Below are 17,325 nucleotides of genomic sequence, written 5' to 3'. Positions count from 1 at the left end.
TCCTGTCCTACCAGTACCACTGGTTAGTTTTTGGGCTCAATCTACCACCAATGCCCTAATTTTTGTGAGAATCCAAACAACCAGAGTCAAGATGCCCAACTATTTTGACTTTGTGGTTCAGAAGACAATATTCAAATAGTGCACTTCCAAAAGGAATGTTTAGTGAAACCTGTTCTCTTATTGAAATGTTACATGTTCAGCAGTCACTGTTAACTACAGGCACCCTGTTGTATGAATGTTCTCCAGAACACACTTATCTTGTGTAACTGGAACTTTATACCCATTGAACAGTAACATCCATTTCCCTTCTCCCTAACTTCTGACAACCAACATTCTCCTCTGTGTATTTGACTGTTTTGGGGTTCCTCAAACAAGTGGATTCAGACAGTGTCTGCTCTGTGACTAGCCTGTTTCATTTAGCACAATAATCCCTCTAGTTTCATGCATGCCATCATAACATGTGTCAAGATTCTCTCCTTTTTTTTTTTTTGTAGCATGTGGTCTTTTGATAGTAATAACAGAGAGAAATTGGAACTTGATTTTCTCTTTTACACTTAACTTATAACTTAAATGTTGTACATATGATTTATGTTAGCTATATAAGACATATACAAATAAAAAGAGGACCCAGCACTCGGGAGGCAGAGGCAGGCAGATCTCTGTGAGCTTGAGGCCAGCCTGGTCTACAAAGTAAGTTCCAGGGAGGGCGCAAAGCTACACAGAGAAACCCTGTCTCGAAAAAGGAAAAAGAAAAAAAAAGAGGAACTCATCTGTAACATTCAAAAATATTTATTGTTATTACTATTTTTAAATTGTGTGCATATGTGTGCACCTGTGTGTGAGTATGTGCATGTAACAGGCTTTATTTTGGGCCACCCACCAGCTCCCAAATCATGACATGGAACCTTATTATTGTTATTGCACAGCCTCAGCTTCTGCTTGTCCCACTGGCTCTTATAACTTAAATTAACCTTCTTTTTTTCATCTAAGTTTTGCCTTGGGGCTTTTTACCTTTCTTTCATTCTGTATGTACTACTTGGTGTCTGTCTGTCTGTCTGCTAGCTGTCTGGATGACTGACCCGGACACCTCCCTTTCTTTCTCACTCAGTCTCTTCTCTCTTCTCTTCTTTTTCAAGCCTAGATTTCTCTTCCTACTTATTTTCTCTGCCCGCCAGCCCCACCTATCTCTCCCCTGCCTAGCTATTGGCTGTTCAGCTTTTTATTTGACAAATCGGGTGCCTTAGCAGGCAAAGCAGCGCATCTTTACATCATTAAACAAATGCAGGATAAACAAATGTAACACACCTTTACATGGTTAAAGTAATATTCTACAACATGTGTACATGAGTGCAGATGTCCTTGAAGTTCAGAAAAGGGCACTGGAGTCCCAAGAGCTGGAGTTACAGGCAGTTGTGAGCCATCCATCATGGGTTCTGGGAACCAAACCCCTGTTCGCTGCAAGAGCAGTATGCACTTTTAAACACTAGGCCTCTCTCCAGCTCACATCTGTAATTTTTACAGCAGAGGTATATAGGTACCTCTTGCAGCATTTTTCTCAGTATGCATTATATTTTTAATGTCATAATATACATGGCTTTATTTCCTGCATTGTCCTTAGCAATGTTTTGGATATATCACTCTCTATTAATAAGTACTTGTGACTGCTTATGACACCAATGTGCAATATTCCATTGTGTAAATACAGCCTTGACTTTAGACAGCTTCCTTTTTATTTTTTGCTATTATAGTCAGTACTGTGATCCTCGGTGTTAATCACCAGGCCAAGCTTTATTAGCTCTGTTGTCTAACTCCGGCCTCCATTCATAACTCCCCCCTCCATTCATAACTCCCCTGTCTGTCCCCATTATAAATAATTAAAGTGTTTTACAGTTTATGCTTATCAAATTACATATTAATGGCTCCTAAGGCAAAAATCATTATTATGATTAATTACAGAAGACATTCAGTTCACACAAACCAAATCCTCACTTCATGTCAGAAGTAATGCCTTCGTCTACAGACTGAACTTCATAGGCCAGAATGATCTTTCACAAGGAACAGATGTCATACAGGAGCCTCCTAAGTAAGGACAGAATTACATCATTATTTAGTAATACAGATAGGAAAATTAAGTTTCAAGGTAAGAGGATTTGGTTATAAAATACAGTTTGCTATATTATAAGCAACGTTGCAAGGTAGAAAGAATGTGAGCTTGGAGTTAAAGGCAATGAGATGGAAGTTTGGCACTAACCCGGATTTGCTGTGAGATGCTGAACTTCTTTGAGCTTGGGCTTTATCGGAAAGACACTTCCTACTGCTGAAGGGAGGGTGCTCTAGTTTGCTTTTCTCTTGCTGTGATAAAACATTCTGACCAAAGCAACTCGGAGAGGAAAGGATTTGTTTGGCTTATACTTCCAGACCACAGTTCATCACTGAGGAAGTCAGGGCATGAACTCAAGCAAAAGCTAATGCAGATGCCACTGAGGAACAAGGTTATTATTAGCTCAGGTCTTCAGAGGCCCATGACTAGCTAGCTTTTGTATTCAGCTCTGGACCACCTACTTAGGGGTAGTATTACCCATAGTGGACTGGGCCCTCCTGTATTGATTAGCAGTTGATCAATGTCCCTGTGATACATCTAATCTGATTTGGGCAATTCCTCACTCCAGGTTCCCTCTTCAAGGTGACTCTAGGTTGTGTCAAGGTAACAATAAAAACTAACTAGGACACAGGGTCATAATAAAGATTAAAATGGTTTTAATAATATCAATATGACTTTTATGTCAGAGATTAATAAGGGGGAGAAAAACCCTTCCTTCCTATGTAGGAAGCAACAGAGTAAAATATCTCCCATTTAAGAATAGGACCTAGAGAATAGCTAGAGCCAAGATTTTTCAGCAACTTAGAAAAAAATTTTCAATCTGTGTTTCACCAAAATTTGGAATAGTCCTAACAGAGTCACCAAATGTCACTGGGAAAATCAGTGTCCTTTCTTGGGGTTCTTAGTCTCATTAAGGAAAGAATTTAAGAACGAACTTAAATAGAAGTTCAAGGGCGATTTTATTAGAGTTTAAAAGAACACCACCCAGCCCCACTCCTGGCTAGCAAGCTGCCATTTTGGCGGCTGTCTGGAAAAGGAAGATGAAAAAAAAAGAACAAAGAAAGCCATGCTATTTGAATGAAACCAACATGGAGGATAGTCACAGGACAGAAAACCAACCAACATGGAGGACAGTCACAGAACAGACAACCAACATGAAGGACAGTCACAGGACAGACAACCAACATGGAGGACAGTCACAGGACAGACAACCAACATGGAGGACAGTCACAGGACAACCAACATGGAGGACAGTCACAGGACAGACAACCAACATGAAGGACAGTCACAGGACAGACAATCAATCAACATGGAGGACAGTCACAGGACAGACAACCAACATGGAGGACAGTCACAGGACATTCAACATGGAGGACAGTCACAGGACAGACAACCAACATGGAAGACAGTCACAGGACAGACAACCAACATGGAGGACAGTCACAGGACAGACAACCAACATGGAGGACAGTCACAGGACAACCAACATGGAGGACAGTCACAGGACAGACAATCAACATGGAGGACAGTCACAGGACATTCAACCAACATGGAGGACAGTCACAGGACAGACAATCAACCAACATGAAGGACAGTCACAGGACAGACAACCAACATGGAGGACACTCACAGGACATTCAACATGGAGGACAGTCACAGGACAGACAATCAACCAACATGGAGGACAGTCACAGGACAGACAATCAACCAACATGGAGGACAGTCACAGGACAATCAACATGGAGGACAGTCACAGGACAGACTATCAACCATGTGGCAGGTAGGGAAGATTTAGAGAAAGAGTAAAGCCCAAGAGTCAGGGAAACCATTCTTAGAAAAGGAAAAGTTACACTTTTCAGAATGGTTCAGAACAGCATGGCTGTAGCTTTGTGAGTGACTGCACTAGTAGGTGGGAATTCTGGGAAGAATAAGCACATTCTCTCATTAAAGGCATAATTATTCCTCCTATTTCTTTAACACAGCTTAAGGTGAGCCCACCTTCCTAGGGGTGGGTCCTTGGCCAGGTGATTGCCCTTCCCAACTACCATGTTAGGTCTCCACTCAAACCAGGTATGCCATTCTCTTGATCTGAGTGAAACATTTTCCCACAATGGGATTTTATAGCTATTGTAACATGGTTCTATCTTAGGTATCTCAGACAAGTGGAATCCTCCATTAAAAAGGCAGGCAAAGTATTTACAGCCACACTGAGACACTTTTCAGATTTAACTGGGACACTATAAGCAGTTATTTCAGGCAACAGGCACAGATATGATCTCTTCCAGTAGACCAGGCATCTTGTTTTGGGCAAGAGGTGGGTGATAGGTTGGGGATCTGGCCTCCTCTGTGATAAGGAAATGCTCTGTTGCTGAGTGCAGCTCCCCAGTCCTAGCCATCATAGTACCAACCTGTTTATGCCAATCTATATGAGGCAAGTGGAAAACCAGGTAATTTCATTTCAAAGTACTCAGTTGTTATCCAGGTGATCAAGAAAAATAATCCAGACAGTCACGGAAGTGTGCAGTTTTATTTAGTTTGATCAGAATGATCTTTGGCACTTTCTCTTGAAATTATCAATTCTCAGTCTTCTTGTGATGTTTCTTTTCTACTTACTTGACATTTTTTACACATGCATTGTATGTTATGCTCTAGGCTGAGTCCACTGGAACTATAAAGACAGCTGAGGCATTGTCCTTGCTTTAAAACAAAACAAACAAACAAAAAACCCTTCCTTTGTTGTTAAGCCAGGGAAACAAATGCAGGAGCCACTAACAAAGATGTACAATGCTGGTTGGGAGGTGGCTCACTGGGGACAGTGCACAAGTATGAGGACCTGAGTTTGAATGCCTGCCACCCAAATAAAATCCATGTGTGGTCATGTATGTTAGCAACCCCAGTGTCCAGGGCAAAGACAGGCAGACCCCAGGAGCTTGCTGGCCAACCAGCATCGCTGAAACAATTAGCTTTGTAACTGGCCTCCCTGCCAGGAATAAACATATTGTAAAGAGACACAAGTGCTCCTCTCTTTGGCTACCAGACCACTGATAGGCTCCACACCAAGAGTGTAGAATTTTCCCAAGACTCTCTGGCTGGGAGGAGAGACTGCTGAAACTCTGGATTCAAGCAGAGGAGGAACTTACCTCCTGGAGAAAGATTCCACAACTTTCTAATGATCTTGCTTAAGAGAATATCTGAATGTCAAGGGCCTTGGGGCTGAGGCAATGGTGAGCTGGAGGCCACGCCTTGGCCAGATTGCTTAGTTCATATCTCTTGCTTTCTATTCAAGCCCTATCCTGCTGTGACCCTCAAAGATGGACTTGGAAAGGTCGCTGGATCTCTCTCTATCCCTCTTCCCAACTTGGCCACATTGAATAAACACCCCTTTTCTGCTTCTCACCTCAATTTTGCTCTTTTAATTGTCTTATGGAGATGGGTGTCTAAACCTAGCTTGTTAACAGTACAAGCTGTGATCCCCCAAGTCCGACAACAGCTTTAAGTTTGATGTAGACCCAGTCTCAAAGGAATAAGGTAGGAAGTCGTAGAGCAGGATCCCTGACAGCCTCCTCAGTTCACACACATGTATTCACAAACACACACACACAGACAGAGACAGACAGACAGACACAGAGAAACACAGACATACAGACACACCCACAATTAGACAAGTTTAAAAAGTAAACAAATGAGTACATTGTAATGTGCGAAATTCCATCATGGTGTGTACAAAGCTTGTGGAATTCAAAAGGCCATCAACACTTCCCAAGGAGGCATGGTTTGAGTGATGATGTTTGAGTTGTCTTGACACTTTCTAAGTGGACAAAGAGAGGAATAATTTCTCTCGGCAGGTTTGGGGAAGTCTTCCAGTGTGTTGTGTGAACTGGAGCCCCCTGTGAACAGGGCGATGAACTGGTCTCTGGACACTCTCCCAGTTGCTGGAACCTCCCCAGCAATGGAGTTCGAACTCAGAAGTCTCCCGATCCAGCCACCTGGAACCGAACTGTACCAGCCCAGAACATCTCAGAAAGCTCACACCCATTTTTCTTCCAAGTCTTTCATAGTAATATCCCTGTCCTTCTCATTCTTAAAATCTTTTCCTGAGTGTGTGCACTTGTCAATGGGGTCATGAGTCCATTGAGCTCCACTGGACTTCTGCCATGATTTTATGCGAATGAAAGCTTTCTGAATGCCTGCTGCACCCTGACCTTCAAAACACTTACGTGTGATTAATATTTGGCAGTTTCTTTTTATAAGATTCGAGGTTGTGGTATTTATGTGAGCAACAAATGTGAATGTAGCCTTCGCCCTCTTTTAAAGGCTTTTCTGCTATCATTCACACAGGGCATAAAAAAATTAATGTGATTCTAAATAATCTTGACCTCTGGAGAAGGCAGCAAATGCTTGTATTTCAAGGTAATTTTGTTATAGGCAACTGAGAAAAATGAACAGTCTAGACATATGGAGCAGGGATAACCAAAGGCAGACCTATCTCAGAGGTCCCATTTTCACACTAACAGATAAATGGGTGTGTCTGTGGCCTCTGACCTCATAGGAAGGAAGGAGGGAAGGAGGTGGCCTAGACTTCTACTACAGTCCCTTACTAAGCCTTTCATTTATAAAAGACTAACTGGGCTCAAGGAAAACAATGGAAACTGGTATGGTGGTGGTGCCTGCCTTTAATCCCAGCACTCATGGAGCAGAGACAGGTGGATCTCTGTGAGTTTGAGGCCGTCCAGGTCTACATAGAGAGTACCAGGACAGCCAGAGATCCATAATAGAGAGACCCTGTCTCAAAAGAAAAAAAAGGAAAGAGAAAGAAAGAGAAAAAGAAAAGGGATTGAAAAGTGAACATCTTAACTGAAAACTTCAGGAGAAGGACTGGCTCAGATAAGCTTAAACAGAAACACTCAAAAAATGCTACACTGAGCTGGTCAGTGGTGGTGCACGCCTTTGATCCCAGCACTTGGGAGGCAGAGGCAGGTGAATCTCTGTGAGTTCAAGGCCAGCCTGGTCTACAAAGCCAAGTTCCAGGACTGTTACGTGGAGAAACCCTGTCTCGAAAAATCAAAAAAAGAAAGAAAACAATGCTACACTGTGTATCTTTTTATTTCTTAGAGCGTCTCTGCTTGCTTTCTAGCTTCCTTTCTAAGCTGACTTGCCTGCTGTGATGACCAAATGACTCCTAATGGTCCTGGTTCATCTCTTTACAGCCCAGCCACCTTACAGGAAAGAGACAGTCTTTCTTTGTGGTGACTGGGGTTCTGAGACTGTGTCTCACTGGGCCAGCCCGGGTTGTGTCTCAGTTACTGGACTAGTCACCATGCACGGAGTATGTACTGAGGTCTGAAGGTCATCTGCATAATTCAGGTTGAAATTTAACTGCCACAGAGTATCTAAATGAAGAAATGGGCAGAATTTGGAAGGTGGAGGCAGAATGATCTGGAATTCAAGGCCAGCCCCAGCTACATAACAACTTTAAGACCAGCCTGGGACACATAACACCCTGTGGTGATTTGAATGTTTGAATACTTGGTCCCTAGTTGGTGGAACTGTTTGGGAAGGGTTAGTAGGTGTGGTCTTGTTGGAGGAGGTGTGTCACTGGGATGGTCATTGAAGTTCAAAAGACTTGTGTGGTCCCAGTGGGTGCTCTCTCTGCCTCATGGTTGTGGACCTCAGCTGTCTCTTCACTATGCCATCTCAGATGCTAACCTTCTGAAACTGAAAGCCAAATTAAACACTTCCTTTTAGAAGTTGCCTTGGCCATGGTGTTTTATCACAGCAATAGAAAAGTAATGAAGATAAAGCCCGTCTTAAAAGGAACAGAAGAAAGCAGGGAGATCTTCCAGAGGTGATGAGGTCATGAGGGGCTCTAGTGAGGATGGGAGCGATAGTTATCAAAAGACCCAGCTTGGTAGAACTGAGTTCTGGCCAGCTTTCCTCTCTGTAATGGGCGACTGTTCACTGTGCTGTCTTTTATCACAGCACAAGGGCCTTCGCCAATTACCGCCATATATTATGCAAATGATCTCGGGCTCCCCAGCCTCCAGAACTACAAGCCGGGTAGACCTCTACTGTTCTTAAGTTACCCCATCTGTGCTGGTCCATAACAATAGCTGAGAGTCAGTGTCCAGCCCTGGGTTTGCTGTTTCTCCCCCAACCCTCCTTTTCTTCATCTGAAATGCCGATGGAAAAATCCATCTGACTGTGAGAACCAAGTATAATACTCGGTATTCCAGTGTGAGGTAGACCATGCAGGGCTGGCCTGCCTCTGAACAAACTGATAATGACTTAATGAGTCCATTTCATTTCATTTTATGTTATTCACAAAACCTTAAAAACCAGCAGCTACTGGAGCTGGAGAGAATGGGTCAGTGGTTAGAGAATGGGCTGCTCTTCCAGAGGATCCAAGTCCAAGTCCAGTGCACAGCTCCCACGTGACAGCTTACATGGCCCCAGACATGTGTATAATGCACAAACATCCATATACACACAAGAAAGTAAAACTAAAAAACTATTGGTACCTGGTTAGGCTTTCGGAAAGGAAATGTGAGTGCGGTACATACCTCGTCTCTGGAGAAGGACCACATAACAGTGACCGACTCTACCATGAAGAAGCTTGAAGCCTCCTCCCCATTCCCTTGGCTCCTTCTCACTGGAGCCCAAATGCTGCCTGATGCTTATTGATTTGCTAGTGCCAGCCACTCTTTGAGTGGGTATCATCCTCTCCCACCTAGACTATAAAATCCAGTCCAGTCCTTGGCCACAGACTGCCCAGTGAGACTTCTAAAACTCAGTCATGTCTTATCTCTGGGAATAGAGGCCTCTGTTCTTAGTCCTTAACCTGAGACGCATGAAGCTCGGCCGGGAAATGCTTGCGACATGCCTCAGCCTACCCTCAGCTCACGTCAAACATTAGCCAGACGATCCCAGCTGCCTTCGGAATGGCTGGAACCTGGAGTCCAGACAGCATAAGAGCAGAAAACACAAGAGGCAGAACTGGAGTTGCAAACCAGAAAAGTGGAGCCTGGACAATCGGTGGGGCGAGGGGTGGAGAAGAGAGGGGAGAGGAGCCGAAGAGAAGGGTGGGGCAGGGGTGGGCAGGGATTGGAGAAGATTGTGGGTAGGTATGAAAGCCCCAACAGCTGAAGGTGGAAACCCAAAGATAATCTGTGTGGAAGAAACTGAAGAGGGGAGCCACCTTGAGCACAAAGTGACAAGGAGGCTGCAGGACCCTGATCCCAGTGCTTCAGGACAGGTAGGCAAGGGGAGAAGGAGGAGGTCACTGGATCTGGCCAGCAGGGTCCCCTAAGAGTTTTCACTGGCACAAAGTGGGTGGGAAGCAGCCTGCAAGTCTGAGAGAAGAGAATCAAGGGAGGGGGGGGCAGTGGGAGGACCTGGCCCTCCACAGGAGAATGGCTGAGGTAACCTGAGGCCATCCCCTAAGAGGCAGCCCATTGTTCCTGGCCTGTGGTGGTGTGCCAGCTCCTTGCCTCAGCTCCATGGAGATTTCAGCAGCTACCACCTGTTCCTTGTGGCCCAGCTAGGCAGCTGGAGTGTGAGCTGGTCAGCTGTTCGCAGCGCTGGCTCAAAGGTACCAAACAGCTGGTGCTGAAATCCCATTCACCTCAGGAAGCCTTCCTCCTTCCCTGACCTGGATCACCAATGCCTTCCCTCTGAAGATCCTGGCGGCCACCCCTCAGGATGCTAATTCCATCCCAGTGGTGACCAGCAGCAGGATGCTACTGAGCACAAGTTCGCGGAGAATGGAAACACAGGTCCTGTACACTGCCGCTTTGTGATGCTTGTTCATCGGGGCACTGTGGGTCTCCTCTCAGACCCACAGTCTCTTCATCCACACAATGGAGACAGCAATACTGACCTGAGAGAACAGACCTCAAGGCCAAATCAGAAAACATGCCCAATCCTTTCCAGGCAGGTCCGTTGTCAAGAATGTTTCATGTGGCAGTGCTCATTGGTCTGAAGCTCCAGGTATGCCGTCCCCAGGTTCCTCACTTCTGTCACAACCAATAGCCAGTGCTATGGCCACTTACATGTGCACCAGCAGACTCCACATCCCACCTCCCACACTGCTGCCCCTGTAGCTCAATGGGACATCATTGCCATCTGGGAAATGGCAATCTCTTGATAACTAGTTACAGGACTTAAAATCCTGCATCTAGGGCTGGAGAGAAAGCTCAGTGGTTTGGAGCACTTGTTACTCTTACAGAGGACCTGAATTCAATTCCCAGCACTATGTGGTGCCTCACAAACCATCACAACAGTTTGAAATTCCTTCCTCTGACCTCTTTGTGCACCAAAGACACACACGGTGCGTGCGTGCGCGCGCGTGCGCGCGCACACACACACGCACGCACGCACGCACGCACGCACACGTGCAGGAAAATGCATACCATAAAATAAATAAACCTATTTTTTTAAAAAAAAAATCTCGTTGTTTGTGAACTAGGGAGTGACTCAGTGATAGAGAACTTGCCTAACATATACTGGACACTGGACCCCATCCCCAGCACTTAAAAAAAGAAATCCTTCCATCATGTCATCCTGCCTTCAAACCCTTCTCACTGGTGTTTACAAAAAAACCCTAAGCCTGTGCCCTGTGGAGCCTGCACCTATAGAGTCCTTAACACTATGGAGTCTCCTGGATAGTATCACTCTAGTCTCACTGGTACTCCAGAACTCCTCCAGAGAGGTGTGTTCCTGCTGCACAGTCTACCCCATGGAGTACTCCAGGGCCTCCTCCAGAGAGGTGTGTTCCTGCTGCACAGTCTACCCCATGGAGTACTCCAGGGCCTCCTCCAGAGAGGTGTGTTCCTGCTGCACAGTCTACCCATGGAGTACTCCAGGGCCTCTCAGAGAGGTGTGTTCCTGCTGCAAGTCTACCCCATGGAGTACTCAGGGCTCCTCCAGAGAGGTGTGTTCCTGCTGCACAGTCTACCCCATGGAGTACTCCAGGGCCTCCTCCAGAGAGGTGTGTTCCTGCTGCACAGTCTACCCCATGGAGTACTCCAGGGCCTCCTCCAGAGCGGTGTGTTCCTGCTGCACAGCCCCTCCAAGCTCATCTCTGGGCTCTTGCTCTGACACAGCCTTACCCATGCTTTATCATCTTCAAGTCTTTGCTCCAGCAACACCTCCTTCAAGGGGCCCTCACAATGTCCTATTACAGAGTGCACTCCCACACACAGCTCCCAGTCCCACACCTTACCCCAGTCCTGTCGTATTTCATCCCATTTTCCTATGGGCTGTCCCTGCAGAACCCTGACTATTCTGTTCATGTGTGCTTGTTTGCTGGAACAAGGCTTCTGTTCCCTCTGGTTTCTCTTGAGTACCTAGACAGTACCTGCCACGTGATAAGCCTTCAATATCTCTTGACTGAAAGAAAAAAATGGATGAATGTAGTTCCCATATCTGTCTAGCTCAGGCATGTCCTAGATCCTGTCACAATGTGCCACACTGCATCTGTGAAATACAACTTGCTTGATTTGCTCCATGGAACTGCTTAGTATCAATACCAATTCAAGCTTTGAATCAGCAGCAAAAGGACCACTCTTTCAATTATTTTTATTATAAGAACACTCAACTGGGTACAATAATTCACACTTACAACCATAAACAGTGGGGAGGGTGGAGCATATGTGCCCTCAGTTCCGGGCTAACCTGGGCTATAGAATGAGCTCTTGTATCAAAAAAAAAAAAAAACCTGAAATAAATAAAATGAGTAAAAATCAAGGGGACTGGCCAGGCAGTGGTTCAGGACTTTAATCCCAGCACTTGAGAGGCAGAGGCAGGTGGATCTCTTAGTTCGAGGTCAGCCTGGGCTACAGAGCAAGTTCCAGGACAGCCAGGACTACATAGAGAAACTCTGTCTCAAAAACAAAACAAAACAAATAAACAGAAAAACCCCAAGGGGCTGAAGAGATGAGTCAGAGATTAAAAAGTATTGACTGCTCTTCCAGAGGACCCTGGTTCAATTCCCAGCCCCCACATGGCAACTACAAATGCCTGTAACTCCAGGCCCAGGAGATCAGGTATCATCTTCTGGTCTCTACAGATACCCAGCAAAACACTCATACACATTAAATAAATGCATAAATAAATAAAAGTTTAAAGCTAGAACAGTCAAAAAGTATTGGGGAGTAGATAAATTCATTATAAAATACTATACACAAAACAATTAATAAAAATTTCTTCCTCTTTATCACACCTCTCCAGTCTCACACCATGTCCCATCAAACTGCTGATATGTGTCCCTGAAGACTCTTCCTATGCACAGACACAGGTCTACATATGTGGTGATATTTTATTTGTGCTGAAGTGTGGTGATATTTTATTTGGGAGTTAATAAATAAGGCTTGCCTGGAGGAGATCAGGGGGGAAAGGCCAGTCATTTTAAGTAAACAAAGAAGTAAGGCAACACACGCCCTTAATCCCTTAGCAGGCTGGATCTCTGGTGTTCAAGGCCACACTAGGAAACACAGCTAAGCTTGATGACACATGCCTTTAATCCCAGTACCAACCACAGAGACCTGGAGGTCTGTAAAGACAGACAGACAGTGACAGAGTTGTATAGGAAGAGGAAGTGAGGTAGCTGGGCTAAGAGCCAATGAGAGGGCAGAAAAGCAAGGCATATAAGCCTGAGTAGACAGGAAGTCACTCTCCTTGGAAGCTGCAGAGTTGGTAAGATGAGGTTGACTGGTGGTTTTCTGTATTTCCCTGATCTCTCTAAGGCTTTAACCCAAATTTCTGGCTCCGTGTTTTTTATTTAATAAGGCCATTTAGAAATTTGTCTACATACATACACGTAACTCTCTCTTCCAGAAGGTGGTAACATACCATGCTCCATCTTTCACTCAGCAACATGCCTTAGACATCCTCCTCCTAGCTGTCTCCTTTTATTCTACGTCATTTCTAGCACCTGCCTGGTAGTCCTGAATACAGATAGAATCAAGCCTTAGTATAAGTCCTGTGGATCTTATATCCTTCACATGGGAGTTACGTGTGCTCCCATTTGGGGCTGCAGATACTGCTGCAGCAAGCGTCCCTGTTCAGAGTGCTGCACTGCACTGCAGCAAGCACCCCTGTTCAGAGTGCTGCACATAGGTATTTCTGTAAGAGAGATACCCAAAACACCAAAGAATGCAGGAAATGCAATTTATGAACAGTTGAAGACATAAATAATTACGCTAAGGGATGATGTTTCATCAAAAGACCCACAACCTACCAGATGTGGTGATACACACTAGAAATTCTAGCAACTTAGAGATAAAGGGAGGAAGGTTGGAAATTTGAGGTCATTTGTGGCCATATAGCCAGTTCCAGACCAGCCTGGGCTACAGGAGCCCCTGTCTCAAAACAAAACAAAACAAAACAAAAACAAACAGCACACACATGAAAAAAAATCTACAACTCAGTTTATTAAAGACTCAATAATAAGTCTGATGGCAGAGGGCAGTGAATGGCATTTGATAGGGACCCTTTTGTGGATGTATCACATCCAACCTTACAGCTATTTTGCAAGATGGGCTTTGGTGGATGTTATCACATCCAACCTCACAGCTACTTTGCAAGATGGGCATTACTGCTGTCCTTTGAAAGTTGAAGAAAAACAGGCCTGGCAGTGGAGGTGTCATGCCTAAAGTTCCCCTCTATTAGGTGGCAGGGCTATGGCCCAAACTCAGATTTCCCTGCCTCTCTCTGTCTCGATGAAAACACCGAGACCTGCTCAGCTGCCAGCGTCCACTCCGAATTGCCTGCTGTTTCACAATTCTTCACATTCTTACAGCTTATCATGAAACCCTGAGGACCGTCCAAGGTTAGAAAATTCCCTGCATGGTTTTCCCCAGGAGAGAGCAGAGAAAACTCTTTGAAGCTGCCTCCATTTAGGAAAAGCCAGTCTCAACGGCTCTCGCTTTCGTGAATGAGTCGGGCCTGGGAGAATTCTGTCCAGTCTTGGAGCTCAGATTGAAGAGGAAATTGGGCGCCCACCGAAGCTGTGCCGTTAGCCACTGCCAGAAACCACTCCCTCGGTGACAAAAGAGGCTCCGAGATGTTTTAGTAGCTTTATTCCCAAGTGGCTAACTGGCGAACAGAAAAGGCAAAGGGCCCCAACTGTAATCCATACAGAAATCCACAGCTGGGAGCCTGGGAACAAAAGCAATTGAAAAGAAAAGGCTGGAGGTGTAGCTCAGTCTGTGGAGTGCTTTGCCTAGCTTGCCCGAAGCCCTCAGTTTGATCCTGGGGACTGTATAAATGGGGCATAGTGGGGCAATCCTGTAATCCCAGCCCTGGGGAGGTGGAGGCAGGGGGATCAGGAGCGCGAGGTCATTCTTGGCTATATATTGAGATTGAGGCCAGCTTCCAATACATGGGACCCTCTTTAAAAAGAAAGGGAAGGAAGGAAGGAAAGGAGGGAGGGAGGGAGGGAGGGAGGGAGGGGGGAGGGAGGAGGGAGGGAGGGAGGAAGGAAGGAAGGAAGGAAGGAAGGAAGGAAGGAAGGAAGGAAGGAAGGAAGGAAGGAAGGAAGGAAGGAATCGTCGATTTTGTAGAAATGAGCTGATGGATTTAGGAAGCCCTGGCATCACAGGGCTGGAAGTAGTGGGAAAGATCTGCCCGTCTGACTTTAGTTCCAAACCTTCTGCTCTCCGGTGGAGAGTCGTCCACTGTGCCCTTACAGGCATCCCTTACACGGAGCACACAGCTGCCCCTATGTCCAGGTGTGCCTTGCACCTCTGTTAACTCTTCCTCGGGGACTCTGAAGCCAGCCTCCCTTTCACTGCCGACACTGGTCGTGGGTCTGCTCCTCTGGGACCCTCCCAGAACGAGTTCGGTCCCGCCACCCCGATCCAGCCCTGGCAGCCTGGGGATGCACTCCAATTCCCCAGCCTCGAGGAACTTTCACAGCTGGGCTGAAGGCCCGGAAGCTTTTCTTAACAAACAGGTCTAGCCTTTCTGGTTAGCAGCCTGCCGTCTGGACAAAGAAAACCAATCCGGCTCGTCTTTTGAGTCTGCGGCCAGATGGGGAGGGAACAATAGCCCGGGGAGTCATGGAGGGAGGCCCAGCCTCTTCACATCTTAATGAAGGTGTGAACTTTGAAGTTGTATTAGGAGCACTTGAAAGCCCACCCCCGCTTAAGCTCCTTTCAGAGACTCCCAGTCACCCCGGATAATGAGGCTGCAGCTGTGTGGGAAGCGCTGGGGCCGAGAAGGGGAGGACGAGGTTATCGAGGCAGGAGCCCGGAGGACCCTGGCAGAAAAGCCACCCTTGGCTTCAGCCCTGCCCTGTGACCAGGCCTCCATGGCTCTCAGGGACAAGGAACTCTCTGTTCTTAGCCAAAAGAGAGCAGCCACCTTGTGACAGACAGGGGGATGGCTGGGAGAGTCCCTTTGACAACTTCCTCAGTGATAAAAAAAATAAAATAAAAATAAAAAATAAAAATGACTCACCCCTGGAGGCCTCCTGACGTTCTCCTGTCGTTCTGAGGAACACAGGAGTCTCTGTGGGGCCGAAGGGACAGTGGTTCAGGGAACACAGCGACCCTCACACGGTCACTGGGCCAGTCCGTGGTAGGTCTACTGGCTCTTACTCAGGTCTTTCCCTATTCCACAGCCAACTTTTCCCTTTGAAGCCTTCAGGTCAAGTCTGAATGTCCACTGAAATGTCAAACCGTAATCAGGGGCCAGCAAGATGGCTCAGCAGGAACTTATCATGTGAGCCTGGAGACCTGAGTTCAATCCTCAAACCTCAAGTATATGCAAGTATATGCAGGAAAAAACACCGTGGCACATGTTCCCAGCCTACCATCACATACACACACACACACACACACACACACACACACACACACACACACACCACAACGATGATGATGATGGTGGTGGTGGTGATGATGATGATAAATAATAATAATTTTAGGGAAGATAAAACCAAAACAACATAATGAGTTTGAACACTACAAAAGAACGCTTACCTTGATAGAGAGCTGTCTGTCTAGCCCTGGTCTGGATCTGTCTACAGGTGTGATGTCCATGTAATGTTCACCACAGACCCACAAGGAAGGCTTATTCTTATTATAGATGGGGAACCAGAGGCACAAAAAGAAGCTTGCTCAAGGTTCCTCAGCCAACAGATGACCAGGCTGTGGTCTGAACTCAATCTCTTCAAGCAGTTTGGGTCACTTGCCACATTTTAACAGTAGTAGCCCGTGTGTATTGTGAAAACTGGGAAAAAAAAAATAGAGAAAAAGAAAGTGAATGTTTTATTACCAAACATGAACGCTTTTGTTGTGTCCTGGTTTTTTTCTCTAGGTACTTATGTATTCATGTAGTGTGCATGTAATAATCACCAACTGCATGCCAAGCATCATTCTGGACATTAAAAAGGGAGTAGGGCCAGGTTTCTGTTCTGTGGCTTGGTAATCTCGCATCCTTCAGGGACTCCGATCAGCAACTTGGCACTGGGCTTTCTTTCCCAACACTGCCCTCACCTGGAGCCCCTGACGGCTTCAATCACGATTTAAGGGACACCTTCGGGTGTCTCCAGCAGCCAGTATCCACCACGTGCTTCCCACTCTAACTGCCAATCTACAATGACAGTTCATGTGCTGGGTTTTCACCCTTCCTGAAAATAGAGGATTGCTCTCAATCGCCTTCCATCTCTTGACTTAATCTTAAGACTGACCAAACCTGAGCCCAGTGAACATGAGTGTCAGATTCTCCCGATCCCACCTTGGTCTCCAGCCACCCCCATTCCTGTCTGCTTTTGATTTTGTTCTTACTTCTTATTCCATTCCCAGGGCTGTCTAATGAACAGACTTATTGGCTCTGTCCCACATTTTGTTTTTTAGAATTTAGTGTGTGTGTGTATGTGTGTGTGTGTGTTGCCATGCGTGTGTGTCCAAGTATGGAAGTCAGAAGACAACCAGCAGGAGTCGATTCTCTCCTTCCACGGTGTGTTTAACTCAAGGATTAAGCACAAGTTATCAGACTTGGTGTCAAGAACGCTTACCCACTTACCTTGCAGCCCTGTCTCTCATTTTTGTAGTCTTTTTTGACTTGAAGGTGAATGTTCACTTCCATGGTTTTGTCCTTCGGTGCTCTCTAGCTTGGTGCATTGTTCGCCTCTGTCTACTATGATCTGAAGGAAATGATCGCCAAGTTGTGAATTGCCCTGATCCCCAAATCCTTCCCCAGTGAAGAGGCTCGGCAGACGT

General features: G+C 46.0%; 1 pseudogene; it reads left to right on the top strand.

Annotated features, from left to right (window-relative positions):
* Window positions 1-15,470, top strand: part of LOC114695697 — a 49,044-nt pseudogene extending 33,574 nt beyond the window's left edge.
* The last annotated feature ends 1,855 nt before the right edge of the window (window positions 15,471-17,325 follow it).

Source organism: Peromyscus leucopus, chromosome 2 (assembly GCF_004664715.2).
Source record: "Peromyscus leucopus breed LL Stock chromosome 2, UCI_PerLeu_2.1, whole genome shotgun sequence".
NCBI classification, from domain to species: domain Eukaryota; kingdom Metazoa; phylum Chordata; class Mammalia; order Rodentia; family Cricetidae; genus Peromyscus; species Peromyscus leucopus.
Note: the sequence above shows the minus strand (reverse complement) of the source record. Positions and strands in the feature narration are given on the sequence as shown.